At 36.3% G+C, this 21,605-nt stretch overlaps 1 protein-coding gene across 1 annotated transcript in view; it reads right to left on the bottom strand.

The window, feature by feature from the left end:
• The window catches only part of CDH12 (cadherin 12), a 390,071-nt gene extending 368,752 nt beyond the window's left edge, over positions 1–21,319 (bottom strand). Inside the window, exon 1 of the mRNA XM_009940762.2 lies at positions 21,237–21,319. The gene's annotated coding sequence lies outside the window, so the exon portion shown is untranslated. The remainder of the gene's footprint in view (positions 1–21,236) is intronic.
• Between the last annotated feature and the right edge of the window lie 286 nt (positions 21,320–21,605).

The raw sequence follows: 21,605 nt of genomic DNA on the forward strand, positions 1-21,605 counted from the left end.
TCACATTAAGCAGTCTGATCCTCAAATCTAAGCATAAGCCATAAAACCCATGGACAGGAAGCATGTACGTATTTAAGAGTCACACTTCCTGACTGCCTCTGCACTCATAGAATTGCCTCAACTGCTCTGGATCGCTTAGTGTCTACCTTCATCTGAAGACTCCTCACGTTTAGAGGATGAGCTCCACACAAGCCTATCAATGATGCCAACTTTCATTTAAGGTCATTGTCACAAGAAAGAAGTGCTGCCCCTTCTATATATCATGCTAATGGATAAAGAATTTGCATGAAACATGGGAAAGATGGATTTAATACTTATTGCCTGAGAGGTTTCAGTCCAGCAGAATGTCTCTTACTCAGGCTATAGGATATATCATAAGAATAGCTTTCAAGTATTGCTGAATTTCATATCCTACAAAATAACATAAATATGTTTATCCTCTAACAGAGGAATAAAGAACAAACAAAACCTGGAAAAGCACTAACGGTAATGGAAACCTGTCTTCTACGCCCTACTCTAACTGGACTTGACCATGGAGTGGAATTTATACCTACTATGTATTTCTCTGAGTTTCCATAAGAAATAGCAAAAAATCTCAGAAAGGAAAAAAATCATCTTGTCTGCGTAATTGTAGAAAGCAAGCAGTACCAGTTGTCTGCTACATAACTGTCTTTTCTGAAAACATTTTCATGCGAAGACTGTAACAAAGAAAAATTCAATTTAAAATCCTATTACCAATTACTTGCATGTAATTGTACTACCAGATTGTCACAACTCAGGGAAGTGTCTCCATGCTTAGGCTAGCTCAGTGAGCTGCAGAACTATTTTCTTTGATATGAGATTCTGACAAAGAGCTATTCTCATAAAAGGTAGCAATGCACTCAAGTAGTGATTTAACCCCAGCTGGCAACTAAACACTCTTTCACTCTCCCCTGTGGGACAGAAGAAAGAATCAGAAAGGTAAAAGTGAGAAAACCTGTTTGCTGAGATAAATACAACTTAATAGGGAAAGCAAAAGTTGTGCGTGCAAGCAAAGCAAAACAAGGAATTCATTCACTACATCCCATCAGCAGGCAGGTGTTCAGCCATCTCCAGGGAAGTAGGGTTCCATCACACATAATGGTTTATGTAGGAAGATAAATGCCATCACTCCAAAGGTCTCCCCGCTCCTCCTTCCCCCCAGATTTACATACTGAGCATGACATCATAGGGTATGGAATATCCCTTTGGTCAGTCGGAGTCAGCTGTCCCAGCTGTTGCCCCTCCCAACTTCTTGTGCACCCTCAGCCTACTCGCTAGTGGGGTGGAGTGAGTACACTGCTCAGCAACAATGAAAACATCCCTGTATTAACAACACTATTTTCAGCACAACTCCGAAACATAGCACCATACTAGCTACCAAGAAGAAAATTAACTCTACCCTAGCCAAAACCAGCACAACACAGTGGACCTCCTGCTTTTAACAGCCACTCCACATATTCCACATAAGGTTTTGCTAAACAGCACTGGCTTTTTGCCAATTTATTATTAGCAAATATCATGATATACAGATTTCAAAAGCAGAGACAGAATTTTACATTTCCCTTTTACTCCTCTAGCTTTTCTCCTCTCCACCATATGCACACTTGCAATTTGACAAGTTTTTAATCATTCACAGTGGGACTTTCATCTCAATCCAGAACACATAACCAGGTTGTGCTCCATAATGAACTTCAGAACGAAATGAAGTGAGTGACAAACATTTAATCCAGTATCAGCATATAGGGCTTATATAGTCCCCTCCTCTACAAAACCACCTGCTGCACTCCTCATTTATGCCTACACTGAAATAAATGAAAAAATTCCTTTCCTCCAAAAAGGCTTTTACTGCAATGACTTCTTAATGAACTAATTGTGAAATTATGGCTTGAGAATCACAGGATTTAAATCTATTCCTCTCTTCCTTCTGCTTAGAAGATATATCTCCTCACAGTGTTGTGGGGAGGACCCCAAAACTCTTTAAGAAAGTCTCATAATCCTTTTGTCACATAACTACACAAAAAAGTAAACTACTAGTGAACACCACAAAGCAGTATAACTGCTAGTTAAAATTTTATTTGGTGTAAAACACTTGAAGAAATGTAGTCATCATTAAAAAAATAAAGCAGAACAGATTCATCTAAGGCTGCACTAAGATAAACAAAAAATATGAGATTATATTTATGATTTTCTTTCCTGTACACCCTGGATGTCTATTTTATAATTGTATCTCACATATGAAAAGCAGCATAAGAAAAACTATTGCACTGACAGAAAATGCTTGTTGTACAAAGGCAACTGTATTTTAATGAAAAGTTTCTTCATTATATGCAGATCATGACTTTGAAACATATACCAACACAATTCCTTCTAGTAGAGTCATGAAGGTCATTCATGGAAGCATTACCAGACCTTTCTTGAAATTTTCGTCCAGGCTCAGTAAGCACTAGCTAAAGCAGAATTTCAGCTCCTGCTTTTGCTGTGTCACTTGGTGTTTTTTCAAGCTACTAAGGAAACTGTAGCGGCTATTTTCAGAGTCACACAATGGAAGGGAAAAATAAACTGTTTCCTTTGGAACTCATTATTGGGTAAGGGTTTCGGAGAAAAGCAGACCATCTAGAAAATGATATGGTGGTCTCATCTGGATATAACAGGAAATGGAACTTGTAATCTAAAGAGTGTGGTCAGAACAAGAAAAAAACAACACAGAAATAACTGACAGAATTTGAGTCAGTTTTGTTAAACAGTTTCATTTTTCTGAGCCTTCTTATTTTTTTTAAGTTTAGACACTTCAGTGTACTTGCAACCTGGGTAGAATGGGACATATTCTACAGCCTAACACTCGGCTGGATGGCTGGTTCTGCATTTAGGGTTTCAGCTTATAGAATCACATGACCTTCCTCAAGGAGCAAGGACTGTCAGGGATAGATGGAAGACACATATTGTAAGAAAGCAAGAGCATCTTTGACAGCAGGTTTACTAAGCAGGATCCAAATGGAGACCACTCTGAATAGTGGAGAAACACAAAAGACCTGATTACTTTTCAAGAATATCCTCCTCAAAGCACAAGAATATGCAAGAAAATTAGCAAAAATGACAAGTCATCAGCTTGCCTGAACTCCTGACCAAACTTAAAACTCGAAAGGAAGCATATACAAAGTGGAAGCAGAGTTAGACAACTGAGGAGGAATACCAAAGCATTACCTGGGCATAAGTACATATTAAGAGAGTCAAGACTCACTGAAGTTGAAATTGGCAAGAAATAGAAAAAGCAACAAGATAGGCTTCTACAGGTGCATCAGCAGAAAAAGACAAGGAAACTGTGGACCTTCTGCAGAATGGGGCAGATGACCGTGTCAGGAAGGACACAGAAAAAAGTGAGGTGACTTCTTCACCTCAAACTTTCCTGACAAGTCTCATGTCTTTAGATCCCTGTGTCCAATGGTAGAGTCTTGCAGGAGAAAAATATTGTCCTCAGAGAAGCATCAAAATTAGAGACTACTTTTGTAAATGGGACATAAGTAAACTCCTGGGACTGGATGCGTGAAAGACTTTCAAGACCATTGAGGAAAGAAGCCTGTGTCATAGCAAGGCTGCTTCTCCACCATTCTCCAAAAGTTATCATAACTGCAAGACTTCCCCATTGACTGAAGAAAGGTGAACATCATCACGCCCAACTTCAGAAAAGGCGTGAGGAATGGTCTTAGGAGGCTTCAGGCTTCTCTGTGTGCCCTCAGACTCTTTGAAAAATTAAGGAGTAATATACATGAAAACTATTCCCAGAAATGAGAATCCTTGCTGGTTAGTATCAAGGTGAATTGTGCTTGACCAAGGTAATTGCCTTTCACAATAAAATCACTAGCTTTGCAGAGGAAGAGGAAAGTAGTGACATTATTTGCCTTGACTTTAACAAGGTTTTCAACATGGACTGTCATAGCATCTTTTGACATTATCCCTATTTTAAGCAGGAGGTTGGACTAGTGACTTCCAGAGGCTCCTTTCTACTTTGATCTTTTTATAAATTATGGTGCCAAACAAAAGTAAATTTACATTTTACACAGATGTAAATTAAAACCACATGTTATCACACTACTTGCATACTTCAGCTGTTACTTAAATACAGAAGGGAAATCTCAACTGTACTTTCAAGTTTCCTTATGAAAGCATTGTCTATAGTCATCCTTGTGGCATTTAGTTCTACTTGTGAGTCAAGATGACTTTATCCTAGAATTTTAGCAGGTGTTAAATACCGACTGCATATTCTGGAACCTATTATCATCACATACTGAGAAAAAAATACAGCGATCGTGATAGAAGTATTACTTCTGCAGTTTCAGTACATCAACTTTCCTTTTTACAGGGATCATGACAATAACTATGATGGCAACAGTCATTAAAAAGAAAAATAATTTTACACTTTAGAGGTTGTCTAGAGATTATTTTCCATTATTTAGCAGTAATTGTAACAAAGCTTATTATACTTGGTATAGTAGTAGCTTTTCAACTCCTCATAGTGGACTCAAGTGTAAAAATTCATGTAAACACAACAGACAATATGAAAACTTCCACTATAGTTTAAGAGACACTTGAAAATTGTTATTATTAAAACATGCAGCTATGGAAAACAAGATTGCTGCTACAAAAATCTGTGAAAGTGCAGCATATAATGATATCCCCAGTTAACTACATAGCTCATTATTTTGTGACCAAATAACACTTCAAGGTTGAACAAGAAATGCCACGCATAGTCAATATACATGATCTTGAAACTTGTGCAAGACGACTTTTCAACTCTTTCTATAATCAACTGCCACAAGATTGCCAAATTAAAATATTTCCTCTAATTCAGAGAAATCTTGAATATATGTATCACAATGTTGGCCCTACCCTGACACACACCCACCCCAACGCCCCCGCAGCCACAGGCCCCTGCAGTGCCCTTACGCATAAAAAGACAAATGACAATGATGTATGTATCAAAGTCTTGAAAGCAGAACAACACTACTAAATACATGGAAAATACTGGCATCATATTTCTATGAAGGACTGACTATAACAAAAAACTGATAAACAGATCATAACTGCTACTTGTCTGAAACACATCGCAGCAAAAAAAAAAACATGAGACAGGAAAGATTTCACACAGTAGCCCTATAAGGTGTCAAAACTGTACCTCATGTTTTGATTTCAGGGAACAACATTACCTTAATTTGATTAATAACTTCCTTAAAAAAAGTGTTCAAAGGAACCAGAGACTGTCTCTAAAGCTTGAAAATTCATTAAAAGTTTTTCTACAGTTAATTTGAAAAAGTGTTTTGAGAGATTCAGAGAAATGTGCACACGTGCTTCAGGAATCCAGTATTACGAAGGAATGTGATACCTATGCCCAAATCTTAGCTGTCTCAGTTTTAAAAACTTGTGCAAATTTATCTCCATTGCCACCACAAATGAACCAGTAACAAAAATATTTTCTTTCCAAAAACAGAATTAAACATTCTACAAAAATCTTATAAAATAATACATTTATGAAAAGGTATATTATAATACATCAATATTTATCACAAACTCAACTGTAAGCGATACATTGAAGCACCTTGTAATTGATCTGTAAATCTTTAGGGAGGACTGCATGAACACACCTTAGTGAGAAAAATACACAATACTGTAAAATGAGATCTCCTTCTCTAAAGCTTACAATAAAGTATTGCTATTGTAGACTATCTTATTGCCTCACTTTCACATATACAATATCCTATATTCATCCACTGAGGTCTATTACTCTTACTCATACCAACAGCTGATCACGTAAGCAGGGAAAACCTGTTCTAAAGCTTGCATGTTTGTTCCCAAAACAATTTAAGCTTCTTATCACTCCACCTGGTGTGATGCAGAAAATTGACAGAGCTGGTATCTATTCTATTGCTCATTTAATATGTGCTTTTTTAACTTAGATTTCCATGTAGAACTTCCTCAGAGTATTAGTGCTTTCATATAATTCAATACCTTCTCTCGCCCACTACTTGGCTCCATCACAGAAGAACTCTTTCATACCTCATAGAAAATGACCGTGGTGGAAAGGTGCCTTATATCTTGTTCCTAGCGCCTCCCAAGTTCATTCCTCATTTCCAGCTAAGGAAGTGCTGGAATAATTGATGCAATTGTAACACATAGCACTTCTGCACTCCACTTTCCAATTTCATCTTCTTTCACTTACTTCATAATCAGTCACTACTTTATTGCATGAGTGCCCCTGAAAAATCATGGTTTTGTGGAAGAACATATGACTCACAAACACCAAAAATATGAACTCTCTACTGTGACAATTTTGATTTACTCCAGATTTCCACTCCCAGTCTGATCTACAATCCAGAAATTTTATGGACTTCTGAATCCAAGCAACTTTTTACTCCTCCCCCAAACTCAAGACGTGAACTCTAAGTTGACATTTTGTACAAGGCATCTCTACCTAAGGCATTATAGAGTTTAAATATTCCTTTTCTGCCTCTTACTCTTTCTAAGTAAGGAATAAAAAGCTTTCGGCTCAGTGAGTTTTCCATTTGAAATGAGAGGTAGAGAGAAGGGGAAGTTATCAGAGAAATCTTCTTGTTAGCAGTACCCCAAAACCTCACCAAGAGACTATTCTTCATTTCTCTCAAAGATCTGTAGCAGCTGCAAGCACATGCTTACAGAAGGAAACAACACACACTCAGCAATGAAAAAACAGCAAACAATATGAGAAAACATTTACTACAAAGCACCCAGTACAGCGTAGAAGAGCTTATGCAAATCACCATATGCCAGGGGAAGCTAAGTGAGCTTCAGCTAATAATTTTTCATTGTACTCCACTTGTCTAGCTCATAAAGTCAACAAGCCCATCTGATCTTGATATCTTAAATTACGGGACACAAAATGAACTGCAGATTTCAAAGTTCTTGGTAGGTGAGATTATAACCAGAATCAATCCAAACTAGCACCCTTACTGACTCAATCTTTTCAATTTCCTTTAACATACTTGTTACCACGGTATCAACTACCTCAGTTGCAAAGTTCACAAATTGCATAATAACATAACACAGTATTTTATATAACAATACATAATGCAGTTAAATTTACAGAACCATTCGTATGTTTATTAATAGAAATAAATCAATTTAAAGTGCTACTTAAATCAGTGATGAAAACTTCTAACTGTGATTTGTAGCACAAACCAAACATCCACCAATATATGCTGGACAAGAGAATACAAGAGACTTCAGTAAAAAACAGAAATTCCCTAATTTGGTCTAGTAAGGGTGTTCTTCATGGCAATTAGTTCAGGCAGTTGAAATAGAAGGGTCTGTGAAGCTCTCCCTACTGGCTTTATTCACATAATACTGTCAATGGTGAAGGCAAAACCTTAGGGTGAGATATGAGTCATGGCTTTAAATATAGTTATAGACACTTTGAAAAATAAGCAGACTAATCAAAGCACATTTCTCTTCTAGCATTACCAGACATCAAGCACATGGATTCACCCCTCACGCAGTAGCCCAGTGCACAGATGTAAGAAGAGCGTCAGCTGTCCATTAGCATGGAAACACTCAGGTGTTTTCTTAATACAAACTTGTATTTTCAGAGAGAAATCACCCAAGACATCTTGTTTCAGGCACATATCCATTATGCTTGACAACAATCATCCAATAGAAGATTAAAACAAACTAAAATAGTATTTTAGCTTTTTTCTGTTGCTGTTTTGTCACCTGATCAAATGAGTGAAATACCACTGTAGCTCAAATAGAAGCAATAAAAACTTTTAAATTGTAGACTAATTGGTTCACATTGGGGTCTGTAAGGTATGACAAAGCAAAAGCATACCAGCATGCTAAAAAAACAGAGTGTAGAGGACATACAGTAATAAAATTCAGTTTCTTTCCTTTGTTTATCCTGCTCTAAAATTATTTGGTTTACGTGATTCAGTCCACACACAGGATGACATGTCTGCTTCAGGGACCACTCAGACTAAAAGTGAGGCTTGACCTGCAGAGTAGTTATCAACCTTGACAACACAGGAGAGAGATTATTCCCTTTATCATTCATTTCACTTAAAGCCTTTAATCTTCCAAGAATTAGAGCCTTCAGTCTGTTCTCCATACAGGTTGACTAGCAGTCTACCCTAAATCTCCTCTCTAGCTTGTCTGCATTCCAACAAAAAACAGCCAAATAGCCTTGCAAAAGAAGCATCAAAACCCCCAATTCAGATAATGCTGTATTACCCTGTCTGCATGGTGGAAACCGAATGGTTATGATTCTGAAACACATGAAATGAACAGGACTATCTGTTCCTGGGTCAGTCATGCACTGACTCATCAGTCTATACAAAGATGACAACTCACAATTTCCACATTAAATTCTCAGTATAACACAATGAAAAAAAAAGAGATAAAGAACAATTTATCTCGCACTACTTTTCCTAAAGCACAAACAAATCAAAGAAAAAGGTATGGTTTTGGCTCAAGCAAACTTGCTCTCAGCATAGCAGGCAGCACAGCAAAGACAAGGGAGTATGTGGCATCAGGAGGGATGCCTGATGCAGCACATGGAGACACAAGACTGCATTCCTTATGCTGACTTTGTTTCTCAAGCTGTAAATACATGTACTTCAGAGTAGACTATTGCCACTTTCACACATAGGTAACAGAAAAATTTTCTCCATATTTCAGAAAATAGAAGATGATGTCTCAAAGCAACAGCTGTTATTTTTGTTTCAGATAACCAAACTTTAAAAACCAAAACTTTTTGCTTTTTTAATGAGCTGCAAAAAAATGGCATTGTATCAGTGTTTGATTAGAAGCGTTTAAAGATATACACTGTGAATTTTAGAATTTGGGCTGCTGTAATTTAGAGAATATCATGTGTTTTGTACAAAGATACACATAAAAATGTACTGTTATCTTTTAACATGATTTGACATGAGTCTTACAGAGAAAAGTAGTGAAACTGACAGCTAAGTCAGTCTTTGAATGAATCCCGACACTCACTGTCTGAAGGGTTTTTTTAAAAAAAAAACCCTCCCTGTTATACTGCAAGCAATAGGGGCTTGAAGTCAGAAAGCTTTAAATAATTTTAGCACCGTCTATACATGTACACTATGAAATATATACAAGTGTTCTACTCTCAAAAAACACCGTTTGTCAGATGTTTCTGTTCTTAAATGTCTCTAATAACAAAGACTTCAAGCTTCTCCTATACAGTCCATTTCAGTGATATTTTTGCCATTATAAGATTTTTTAAATATATGTAATCCAAGTCTTTCTTCCTATAAAGTAAGGAAGGGATTTCTTTCTTGCCCTACTGGTCCTGAATCTGGATAACAGGTTATTCTCTCCTTTGAGGAGCTTATAAAGTCAAATGGAGATTTCTCATTTATTCCATCTTCTCCTGACTTTAAAGCCATACTTACTCAACAGTTGCTCTCATGTCATATGTTTTTGAGAGTTTTTTTAAGTAATCAGATATGCTGGTTTTTCAGGAAACTTCATGTTTTTCTCCGTGTAATGATAAAATATTACAAAAGCATATTGAAGCTGAAGAGGGATGAAAAATTGTCTACCAAACTATACATAGAATCGCTGAATAATTCAGGCTGGAGTGACACCAGGACATCTTTTGTTCAATCTTCAGCTCAGATCAGGGTAAGCTGTGAGATCAGACCAGCATGCTCAGGGCTTTATCCAGTCTGGTCGAGTACCTCCAAGAATGGAGACTTAACAGTCTCTCTGGGACACCTTTTCCACAGCTTGTCCTCAGAGTTAAAAAGTTTTTCTATTTAGTCTGAGCCCCATTTGTTTCCGTTTATGCCTGTTGGCCTTCATTCTCTCCCATGCATGCCCATGAACGGTCCAGCTCCATCTTCTTTCTAACCCACTTGTTGGTATGGGCAAGCTGCTGTTACACCCTCCCAAAGCAGGCTCTTCTGTAGGCTGCACAAGCCTTGATCCTTCAGCCTCTCCCCACAGGACAAATGCTCAACTCCTGACCAGCCTGGGGATCCTCTGCTAATCTCACTTCAGTTAGTTGATGTCTTTCTTGAATTGAGGGGCCCAAAACTGGATGCAGTATCTAGATGAGGTCTCAAGTTCTGAAAAGCAGGCGGATAGTCCTTTTCCCTCAGTCTCCTGTCTTTGCCTCTATGAATGCAGCCCAGATGCCACCTCTGCTGGCCACAGGTTGGACCCCTGAGGTATTTCATTTGTCACAGGCCTTCAAGTAGCACATGACCAATTAACCAACACTCTCTGGTCCCAACCATCAAACCATTTTTTTTTATCTATCTAGTCTTCTACTCATCCAGAGCATAATGTTCAACACTAACAGCGTTGAAAGCCTTATTAAAGTCAAAGTAAATAACACCCATTGCTTTCTCCATCTTCACAAATCAAATCATTTCATCACAGAAAGCAATCAGGTTAGTGAGGTATTAATTCCTCTTGCTAAATCCATGTTGACTGTTCCCAATCACTACCTTCTTCATGGGCCCAGATGGGGGTTTCAGGAGGATTTAATTATTCCTATAGAGGCTTAACACAGGGTGTCCATCCTGTAGGTCCCTGTATTGTGTTTTTGGCCTTTTATGAAGTTGTGTGCAAAATTTGCCTTACTTCAGTCATCACGTCCCAAATTTTACACCCTCCATCCTGACATGATTTAACAACTTCATCTTCAGTTTATAATTCCTCCACCCCTCCCCCGAGTAATTACCTAACTAGTCATTCCTCAGTCTGTATTTTGTCTCTGGCGATTTCTGCACACGGATGTTTCTTTTGTCTAAGTTTCACCACACCTTTTGGAAATTATTTCCCATTTTTTCAATGTTACTTTGAGTGCTGAGTCTATCCTCTACACACTCTTAATTATCATCATTTTTGCAGATGGCAAATCTGTCTACAAAACTGATAAGCAATACATATTTCTATTTCATCACCTGTGATGTTAATGACAGTATTGCATAAAGCAAGGTCTCAGACCTTAAAATCCTTTATACACACTTTCACTCTGAACGCAAGACATTTTTTCATTATGCAGAACAGTTCTGCAATCAGCTTTGTACTTTCTCTTTATTGATCCATCTAGATCATATACAGATTAAAACACCATGTGAAACAGTATCAAAATCCTTACTTAGGATTTACAACACCTACCCCTTCTCCTCTATCCATAAGACTATATGATTAGAGCTATAATATAGTTTATTCATGATCTGTGCATTTCTACCATGCAATTGATTTTTCAGCTCATTTCTAATTTTTAGAACTCAAAATGTTGGAAGTTATGTCACTCATCAGCAAACTATACAAGTTATGTGTTAATATTAAAACTATGCAACAGATCACATTGATTCCATCTATCTGTTTTAGAACAGCAGTCTTAACATATAAAGGCTTTTTGGGGGTAGTCAAGTGAATGACGGATATAAGAAAGGAACTGAGGATTTTTTGTTTTGTTTTACATCATTAGTGAATTTAGATTGCCCGATTTTGACATGGTCATTGTGAAACAAATTCAATAGGCCTGTGTTGCAAAAGCAGCTGACTGAACAACCTTTGAGGGATGGATGGCAGCATGAAGTCCTGGCATGGACAACCAAAAACAGAATCACCATAATTACTTACAAGTAACTTGTTCATAACACTGCAATTTTGCAGTTTGTTGGTTTTGTTTTTTTTTTTTAAGCAAAATATACCTTATATGAAAAAGAGTAAGATTGAGTCATTCCAGTACCTGATTATATATTTTAATCTAAAAAAATCTGAAACTGTTTAAGGCAATTCAAACACACTTTGGTTGGATCTTCATAGTCAAATGCCTTACTTTGTGTTTTATTTCAGCTAAACCTCAGACTACATTAGAAAAATACATTTCCCCCAGGTGTAGTGAAAGTAAAAAAATCCTACACCAGTGCCATTGATTCTGCATCAACACTGAATTTTTAATCAACATTGATCAAAATTCCTTTATTTTAGGAATCACACATTGTACTAAACTATTACTGTCTCTGTGTGCTTAACTTCCCCATATAACAAAGGACTTTTTAATAGATCATAAATCATATTAGAGGTGACAGATATTCCTGATCTTGTACAATAAGCACTTGACTATTATTTTACAGCATTTTGTACACATCTTTTTCCTGATGTTTGACTGACATTTTTATAGCATGTTACATATACTCAGTGGACTGTAAAAAAATCTGAATTTCTGTAATATCCCATTCTGGAAGTGCATATTTAAGTAATTCTTAAAAGGATATAACCTGCTATAATTTATAACCTCAGCTCCATTCCTTCCAAAACTCATTCTGATGTGAGTAATATCACTAAGCACAGAGGTCAGCGTCAGGCTTACCAAAGCAAATAAAGGCTTGTAGAACGTAGCTCTGTAGAGGATTCCATATGCTTACTACTGATGTCCATAACAGATAAACAAATGCACCCTTTGCACCCATTACAAAACATGCTTTCTGGGTAAGAAATAATTTTCAGCGAAAAAAAATTCTGGAAACACCTTTCAACACCTTTAGGCCCCCATAAAGCCAAAATAAAATTATATTGAAATCTCTATATTACCCTTGTAAACCCAACAGGGATTGTATAGAAAATACAGAACTTCCTCCAGCCCTTCATGGACACATAGGATCTGAACCTACAAGCTGACAGCACAGAAGAGTATAAAGAAATACTTAAACTGCTCTTGGTTGACTTCCATGATTTAATATTAATTCCATATTCAGAGCATAGCAAAGCAATACTCCCAGACACATTATTCCTTTCCAACCTGGCAAACAAGGACAACATTTCAATAGCAAGGATGAAGAAAACTGCATCTGTACAGCTTTTAATTAAGTTAGTTTATTCATGATCTGTAGTCTCCTTGGAGTGGCAAATATTGCATGAAATGTACATTGAACTCCTACTTTATTCTTGATAGTATTCATCTAAATATGGTATTAAGACTGGGAAGAACCTGTGCTAGTTTTGACTGCACCAAGCATTGAGTAAAGTAAGTACTTCACATTGCAAACCGAATTTTAAGTGAATTCCACTGACTCTTTGAACACTTTCTCAAAACAACAAGCTTAATATTTTGGCTCATTGCTGTATGGATCTCAGATTTTGATCCTGCAAATCTCACAGTTCTTTCACACTCCCTTGTTTCTGAAGGCATGCTTGCTGCAGTGAGTGGAATGCAAGCAGATACTCACATAATACAGTACAGCACCATATAAGGACATTCAATAAGATGCTGAAGATGAATTATTATGACAGCCCAACGCCACCCAATTGCCATGAAGTCTTTTTCATCAAAACTAGTTAGTTTTGGGATGATGCTGTACTGGTAAGATAGCAGTACAAATTGCTTCCAAGTGCAATAGCTCCTGACTCTCCAGTACCCTAAACAACTTTCTGAAATAGTTGAGCCTCAGACAGATCTTAATTTTCTAGTATTACTTTTATCTGAATCAATAGAGTCTGCTTTTTAGCTAGGATCTACTCATTCATCCTGGGCTTTAAATACACCAATACTTTTAAAACTTATTCAAAATACCAAGATTCAGTAGTAGTAAGAATATTTTAAAGTAATTCTTCATTGCTAAATAGAACAACAAAAAAAAACACACCAAAAAACCACACAAAAAAAAACCCCAACAAAAACGGCACGACCTTGTTTTTCTTAACTTAGGCTTTGCTCCTGAAAAAGTCAAACACCTCCTGAACATTCTATTTTCCTTGCAAGCTCTTATAAGCAATTTCTTTAAGCAGATATTTCTGTGGCATTTCAACAATAATTTGTCATTTTCTATTATTTATTTCAGGTGAATAAAAACATTGCATAGGTTTAATTTAACTCTTTCATTTCAACCATGTGAAGCAAATTTGGACTCTTATCTAAGTACCTGATTACCTTGGATTGGTTTTAGACTCCATTTTTAGAAGCTGCAATTCAATCAGGTATAGTCTTTGAAACCTGAACATATGCTCAATCAGCTTGTTAAAAAGGGTAAAAACTGACCCATGCTCAGAAAATTTATGGCTTTTTATATTATCTCAAATTAGCACTAAAAACTGAAGAATCCCAAATCAATAACTAGTTTTGAAAAGTGCATGTGTTCGTGCATGAGAAGATTACAAAAATGTCAGTCTCAACTGTGCAGTTGTAACCAGCACTTGATCATCCTGCTTTCCTAAAATAGCGTGTTCTATGTCTGTCACACATAGTACAATTTATAGAAGGCTTTATTAAAAATAAAGACACTTACATTAGGCAAAATTAACACTCCCAAATAAAGAACAGTTTTTGCCAGTTTACTAAATAGCTAGCTGTTTTCTTCACTGATTTACTTTAATGGTTTTCCTGAATCACGGACCCTTAACCATTGACCCATTCCAGAATTCATGACTCCAGTATGACGTGTTTTATGAAGATGAAAAACTGTTCATGTAGCTCACATTAATGGTATGAAAACAGAACATTGATGGCAATGAAATCACCTTCAAGTTTATATGAAATAATAGCAAGAAAGAAGTCTATGTACAAATAATATCCAAGCCTAGTATTTAGTTTCACAGCAACTGCATCATTCTTGCCTAGCATGGTAGATGTATAAGCAAATTCTGTCTCCCTGCATCCTCTGCTTTATCAGCTAGATTTCTAGAGTAATCAACATCCCAATGGATAACAGAAATTCAATGAACTTTCAAATATTGAAAGTAAGAAAAAAAAAAACAAACACACAAAGAAAAATAGTCACACTAGAAGAAAAATCACAATGGAAAAGCTGCCCAGGAAGGCATTTCCAGTACAAACTTCACAAAATAATCGGAGGATACAGCTATGCTGAGGAGACGACAGAAAGTCTTGCCTAAGGCCTGTAAAACTTTACAGCATTGTTTATAAGCAGCTATCAAATGGTCTGGCCTGAAGCAGTTGACAAACCAATATTCTCGTGATTATGATCTCTGTCAGTACTCAGAGGAAGCCCTCTCTAGAAAAGACTCCCTGTAAATAACGACTGAATATAAAGATTATAACGGGATGTCTGTCTGGCTCTTCAGACAATCCAAAGGTTTAAAATACCCAGAAACCTCAAACTATACACCCATATCTTTAATTTTTTTAAATTTTGAAGATTTAAAATTCAAAGACAGAGATACAGCAATTGTAATGTGGGCCAACTCTGTCTTTCACTTAAAGATTCTTTATGGTAGTTGTATTCTATATGATAGCCATGATTACATACCTAAAGAACATACAAGGTGAAAATGTATTTTGAAGGAGATCTCTCTCTGGAACACCATTCTCCAACATCACAACATTTCTATTCAGAGGTGTATTAATTTGAAGCTGATTAATAAGTACTAAGTTATTTTGTGGGTTGATTTGTTAGCAGTAAGCAGAGGATTAGAAAAGCAGTGTCCCCTAATGCGTAACAGCAGAGCTGTTTCAACAGCACAGTTCTTTTCAAGACTGTGGCTTTTTCATCCACTTACCTCATGTCATTAGAAATGTTTTGTCAAATTACAATGGGACAGGCAGTGAAGTAAAGAAGAATAAGTACAGCATTAATGCAACACAACATATTAAGATCTGGAAACAAAATCAGTAAATAGAAATCAACAATTAAAAAGGGGGAAAGAAAATTCCCACTGAATTAATCATGCTAACTGCCAAAGCAAACATTACTATTTATATTCCAACCCTGAACTGTCTTCAAACCTACTGATTTTGCCATGCATACCTACTTTTGCTTTTTTTAAATACTTGATAGATACAAAAATTTCGTAATTGTTAAAAGCTCAGTTACTGGGGTGTTGAAGCCAGATATTCAAAACACTGAACCATATCAAAATACGATTGAAGACTATGAAGCTAGACATCAGATTAATTTGTTTTATAGTGCTGATCTATGCAATATATTCAATTTGTAGAGGTTTTCAAGTTTTTTTCTTTTCCTAAACAAGAAAATTGAAGTAAGTTTTTGTAACTATTTTCAAACTTAGTCCAGAAGGATCCGAATTAATGTAAACGTCTTTATGCAGCTGTATATTGGAATAATAATATGAATGGACTTGCGAATAATTAGTTTTCTAAACTAACTTAATTTTGTATACATACATAGCTGACCATCCCAAAATGCATGTTAGAGCCTGGAAATTACTGACAGAACAAATATTCGGAATCAAAGGAATAAAAGAGACAACTCCAAAGACTACAGGTGTATTAAAGACTTTCTTAAAAGCGTTCAAAATGGAAGAAGGAGTAATGGTCACAAAATGTATCACTTATTTGTATCTCAGAGGACTGCTCATAAGGACACTTAGAAGAAAAGCTGACGCCTACAGAAATACAGTTCTGCTAAGGATAATGACTGCATGACTTGGTCTAAAGGAAATAAAGAAACTCCAAAGGTACCAGCAGATGAAGCTACACTTTGTCTCTCCAGCCTATAAGCCAAATATCTTATAGAAATTTCGTAATCACACTTCTTGTTCTAACAAGCAAGTTACTGAAAATTGGTACTCAAAAAAAGCCTTTCAGCCTGCTCAGAGTTGATAACTGCTCTCCATGTGTTGCTTTCCTACCACTTTTGCATATACCCGATACTGTTTATGTCTAGACCATATTATGTGAGACCTTATGAGAAATCTTACTAATCATATGGTAGATGATATCTACTAGTTTACCATATCCACAAGTTCAATTATCTTGCTGCAAAAAGACACAATTTGTTCCTGGAAAATTCATATTTAACATTACTCTTATGACACCTAGATTACAAATAGTTTATTTTTCCAAGGAATTACTGTTAAGATGACTAACTTATAATTCTCAATCTCCTCTTTTTGCATCTTGTACTTGCTATATCCATTTCTCAAATTTCTTGTGCTTCATCCATCTTGCTTATGTGCTATGAAACATCTCTAAGATACATTAAGGATAATATGCCTGAGAGATTCATTTGGCTCTGTATGCAGCCTGGGATACGTTTTGTCACATTCTAACGAGATTAAAATAAATAATCAAGTGATGCAATAGTCTGAGATCTCATACCGTTGTCACTGATATTAACAGATATCCACCTAATCAAAGATAAAGACCAAACAAAATTATAAAAACATTGATCTGTAAAAACTGATGACAGGTTTTCTTCTCCTCATGACTTTCTTCTTAATTTAAAAAATGTTCATTCAAAGACCTTCTGATTCTTCTAACTCCTTAGATATATATTCCTTAGGATCTTATCAATTGTCTAAGTTCACTGAAATCTGGTTCCAGAAGTACATAATTTTAATTTTGTTGTTTTCCTCCTCCTCCTGAACTCTATATTCCTTCATAAACCGCCTCACTCTCTATTTCCATGTTCTCCTTCAGTTCCTCCCCATAAGTTTCAATCAAACCTACAAGAACCTTACACCTTTTTGCTTTCCTTGTAGTACACATCGAAAGCTGAGCATCACCATTGTTACTGATGCAGCATAGGACTCTGCTGAACAGTACTGTCCTGTATTCCTTTCCCAAATAGAAAGGTCTAGGGTTTGGAATCACATATATATATATATATTTTTCTTCCCTGATTTTCTTCATTTGCTGGATAAGGAAAGGACATCCTCCTGCTACTGCCCGCATTCTCTTTCCTTTCAAATATTTTCAGTCCTTCTACACTCTGGCATTTTGAGTACTGAAGTAAAATATTTTTAATGCATTGGTGGATAAGTTAGAACTTATTTACAGGTACACTGGCAACATTTCCAAAGAGACAGATAAATCTAGGCTTTACAGTGCTTATTTAGCAGACTGAATAAGCGGTATGGTTTTTTCACTATAAAGTTATTCTTTAATCACAAAGTTGAGTCAAACATTTATCATACTTGAATAAGAAGCTGTAGTCAAGCTAGGCAAAGAGTTGTTCAGGACTGTACCATTTTACAATGGGAACAGTAAGTGGCTTTTTTCTGTTGTGCCTGTTAAGCAAAATTTCCCAACATATTCATAAATACTACTGTTAAAAACAGATCAGGGCTTAGAAACAAAATGATTGTATTCGAAACACATAATGGGGTGAGCCAAGAATTGGTCTGGTTTTTTCCTTCTTTTTGGGGAAAATGTTACACATTGCTTTAATAATAGGAATTCTTTAAAAATCAGTTTTAAAATGTTTTTCTTCTCCCTTGTCAAAAGGTAGGTGCTACTGTTAATCGAGAGAAGCTTTTTAAAAAATTGACACCGTTTATCCCTGAACAAAGATTACAGGCACAGGAAATTGTAATCCCTAGCTTTACAATTTTGCTTTACGAGGTTAAGATGATGAATGTTCATTGCTTTTAATCCTTACCATGATTTACGGGGCTTTGGGTAGCCTCTCCCCAGAGCATCTACAACTGTGCAGTTGTTTTGCCTGCTGCTTAAATTACAGAGACATCTGCAAAGTAAATTATGGATTGTTGTCCCACAACCAAGCTGCCTCTTCACCTCTCCTGTAATATTTCTTTGATAACAACAAAAGGATTCTTTTTTCCCTTGTTTATCACTTTTGTTTTGCCAGACTGGGTGATATTATGATGACCTGGATTACTGCCTTCCATGCGCACTTTCAAACAACACATCAGCTGTAAAAACCCACAGTAAAAAAGAGGGGAGGGAATGCGCTGTGAGGGACAGAGCAGACAGCGACATAATGTTAATATTTTTGCATTAAGCTCTTCAAAATTCACAAGTCTAGAGCTTATTTTCCTAATCTTCACAGAAATTTATGTAGCTAAAACAAACATTTGAGCACTTAAACCCATTCTGAATGAGGTTAATATATAGCTTTCGTTGCTTTAACATCTATTACTTGTCTATTAATATGCTGATTTCCACATCTGTATATGCACATATTCACATATAAACTTATCAGACCCATGTAGCCTTATCTAACCCATATGAAAAGCTGAGCTCCTATGCCACATAGATGTACATTTGTGCATCTAAAAATAGTGTAATTTGTGGAGTTTATACCATAACACTGAGAATTACACCACTTAACCTGTTTAAAATTTTTAGCCAGATTTTTAACTGTGTGCCTAATTTTATAATCTTACACTTTAAAACTTTATTTCATAATATATGCACTGAGAACATAAACTTGTTATCAATATCAAGTCTCAGTTTAAGGTAACTAGTCCAAGATTTCAACTTTCCAGAAGACCTCAGCCAGGCAAGACCTTTCAAAGCACAGATGCAGCTACCTTTTTACTATATTATGTATTACCCTCTTAGTCTCTCCTTTCTATGCGTTTGTCCACCTTCGTGGACTTTGGGTCACTGTTCTCACCACAACAAAGCATGCTAAGGTTCATCTTTGCCTGCACATGGGTGTCCTCAGGAGGTATTCTAGTAAGTGCTGATCTCCTCAAGTTTCAGACAAAATTTAATAAAAGCATTCCACATTACTTGCTCTCTGTTATCCCCCTCATTATGTTTTGATGCCATCTACCTGAATACCCCAAAACATGCTATTTCGATTACCATCCAGATATCGAAAAAAATTAGATTTTAGAGGCAAAGCATGGTAATATAACATCCAAAAAACATTTTACAAAGCAGTAGTAGTCACATCCCAAGCTCCTTCGGACCAACTACAGTAAGCCTAGACAACATAACAAGTGCTGACAACCTTGACATTAAAGAAAGTCTTTTTATGTATTTGGCAGAGGCACTGGGTTATAATCTCAATTTTCGTAATTCCTTTTGACTATGTCAGAAGCCCACAGTTTAGTAAGAGAAGATACATAACCAGAAACTGTGTTGGTGTTATTTGTCCCAAAGACGGGCCTGAGCAAAAAATCTAGGATCCAGACTCTTCCAACTTTGTATCTGAAGTTTTCATCAGAATTTTATAGAAAAATGCATCTCAAATTTTTAAGTATTTACATAAGATATCACACAATTACAACAATGCAGGTAAATGTAAGATGTCAGTCTTTAATACGAACCACACAACTGCACGAGGCAGCATAAAAGTACACTATCCATTGATATAAAGGATTGCGTAAAGTAGAATTTGGGCAGAACAATAAAGAAAATATCAATAATTTTTTATCAAACCCTGTATATATTGTGCTTCTTTCCCATTGAAATTAAACCACAACCAACCTTAAACTACTGTCTACAGCTTTTGCCTTTTCCGTGTAGCTTCATCAGAGAACAATCAGCATCTAGATCTTCCTCACTCAAATTCTGCCTGCAAATGAGTGTTCATAGCAAGGATTCAACAAAGCTGTGATACACAGAATATTACTGAATTTAATCATTCAGTTACACCTGTACTTTTTTTCTCCAGTGTACAAGGCTTCATAGACCAAATTGCTGCCAGCACCATGCACCTCACCCCCTACACAAAACAAACACACAACACCCCCCCACCCCAAAAAAAAAAAAAAACAATGACCCAAAAACCCCAATAACCTTTCTCATCTTCTGGAGACTGTGCTTCAAACTCATTTGGGCTTTTATATCCAAAAATATTACAATTATCTTAAAAGTTATGAAATTCATACCTGGCTCTTTTTTGTCATCCTCAGTATTAGATTCCTGTCAAGAGTACACTAAAACCTCTTTACAGTGGATTCCATAAGTAGAAACTGAAATAGGCAATGGCATATTAATAAAAATGAGGAAGCCTATGACATTGGGTTTTTGCCCTGTGAGATCGGTTCTGCTAAGGTATGCCTTTGAAATGAGACAAATATTTGACAGAAATAACACCCTGCAATTACAAAAATAAACATCTTAAAAGTAAAGCTCCAAAAGAGGAAATTAGTTTCCACCTTTTAAGAGATACAGAACAAACTGTATAAATACTTCCTTTTTCTCCAATCCGCCTGTAAATTGAAATAGCCTTCAAATGGTAACAGAGAACACGTGCCTTTGTAAATAGTCAACTGGTCAGTAGCAGTGCAGTCTCTGGATTGCATCAAGTATTTTTGTTGAGATATGCAGCAAAAATACTAGACTCCTGCATTTCTTCAGCTCAGTTCCAAGGGCCGAGAACTAATTTGTATTTAATACATATGTAACAAAATAGAAAAATAAATAACTGAAAGGTAAGACAAGAATCCATTAGGTCTAACATGATGGTTGACCGCAATTAATACAAGTTTCTTGGAGATGATAGAGACATCTACAGAGTTAAGAAGTCTACCTGTGATTATGATGCCACATCTTTCAAGATCCTACAGAAATGAAGTTCAGACCTTAGCTGGCCTCGTTCACCACAATCCTCAACTGATTGGGTCACTACAGTCTGTAAAAACATACAAAAGATAAATTGTCTTTGTCAACAATTGTTTCTCATAAGACTGAAAAAGAACAGCAGAATAACAGGGAGTGTGTTATTATGGAACTCAATCTAGCAAAAAATTACTAGATCACCATGCAGCACTTTTTCTGTGCCTCACGTGTGAATCTGGGAAAGTGAGCAGCAAGATATAGATAACCATGGAAGCAGATGGACCCCACTGAGTAAATGTTCGGAATTAAACTGCTCACGTTCCTTATACCTGTCTAAAAC

This window comes from Opisthocomus hoazin, chromosome 3 (genome assembly GCF_030867145.1).
Source record: "Opisthocomus hoazin isolate bOpiHoa1 chromosome 3, bOpiHoa1.hap1, whole genome shotgun sequence".
NCBI lineage: Eukaryota > Metazoa > Chordata > Aves > Opisthocomiformes > Opisthocomidae > Opisthocomus > Opisthocomus hoazin.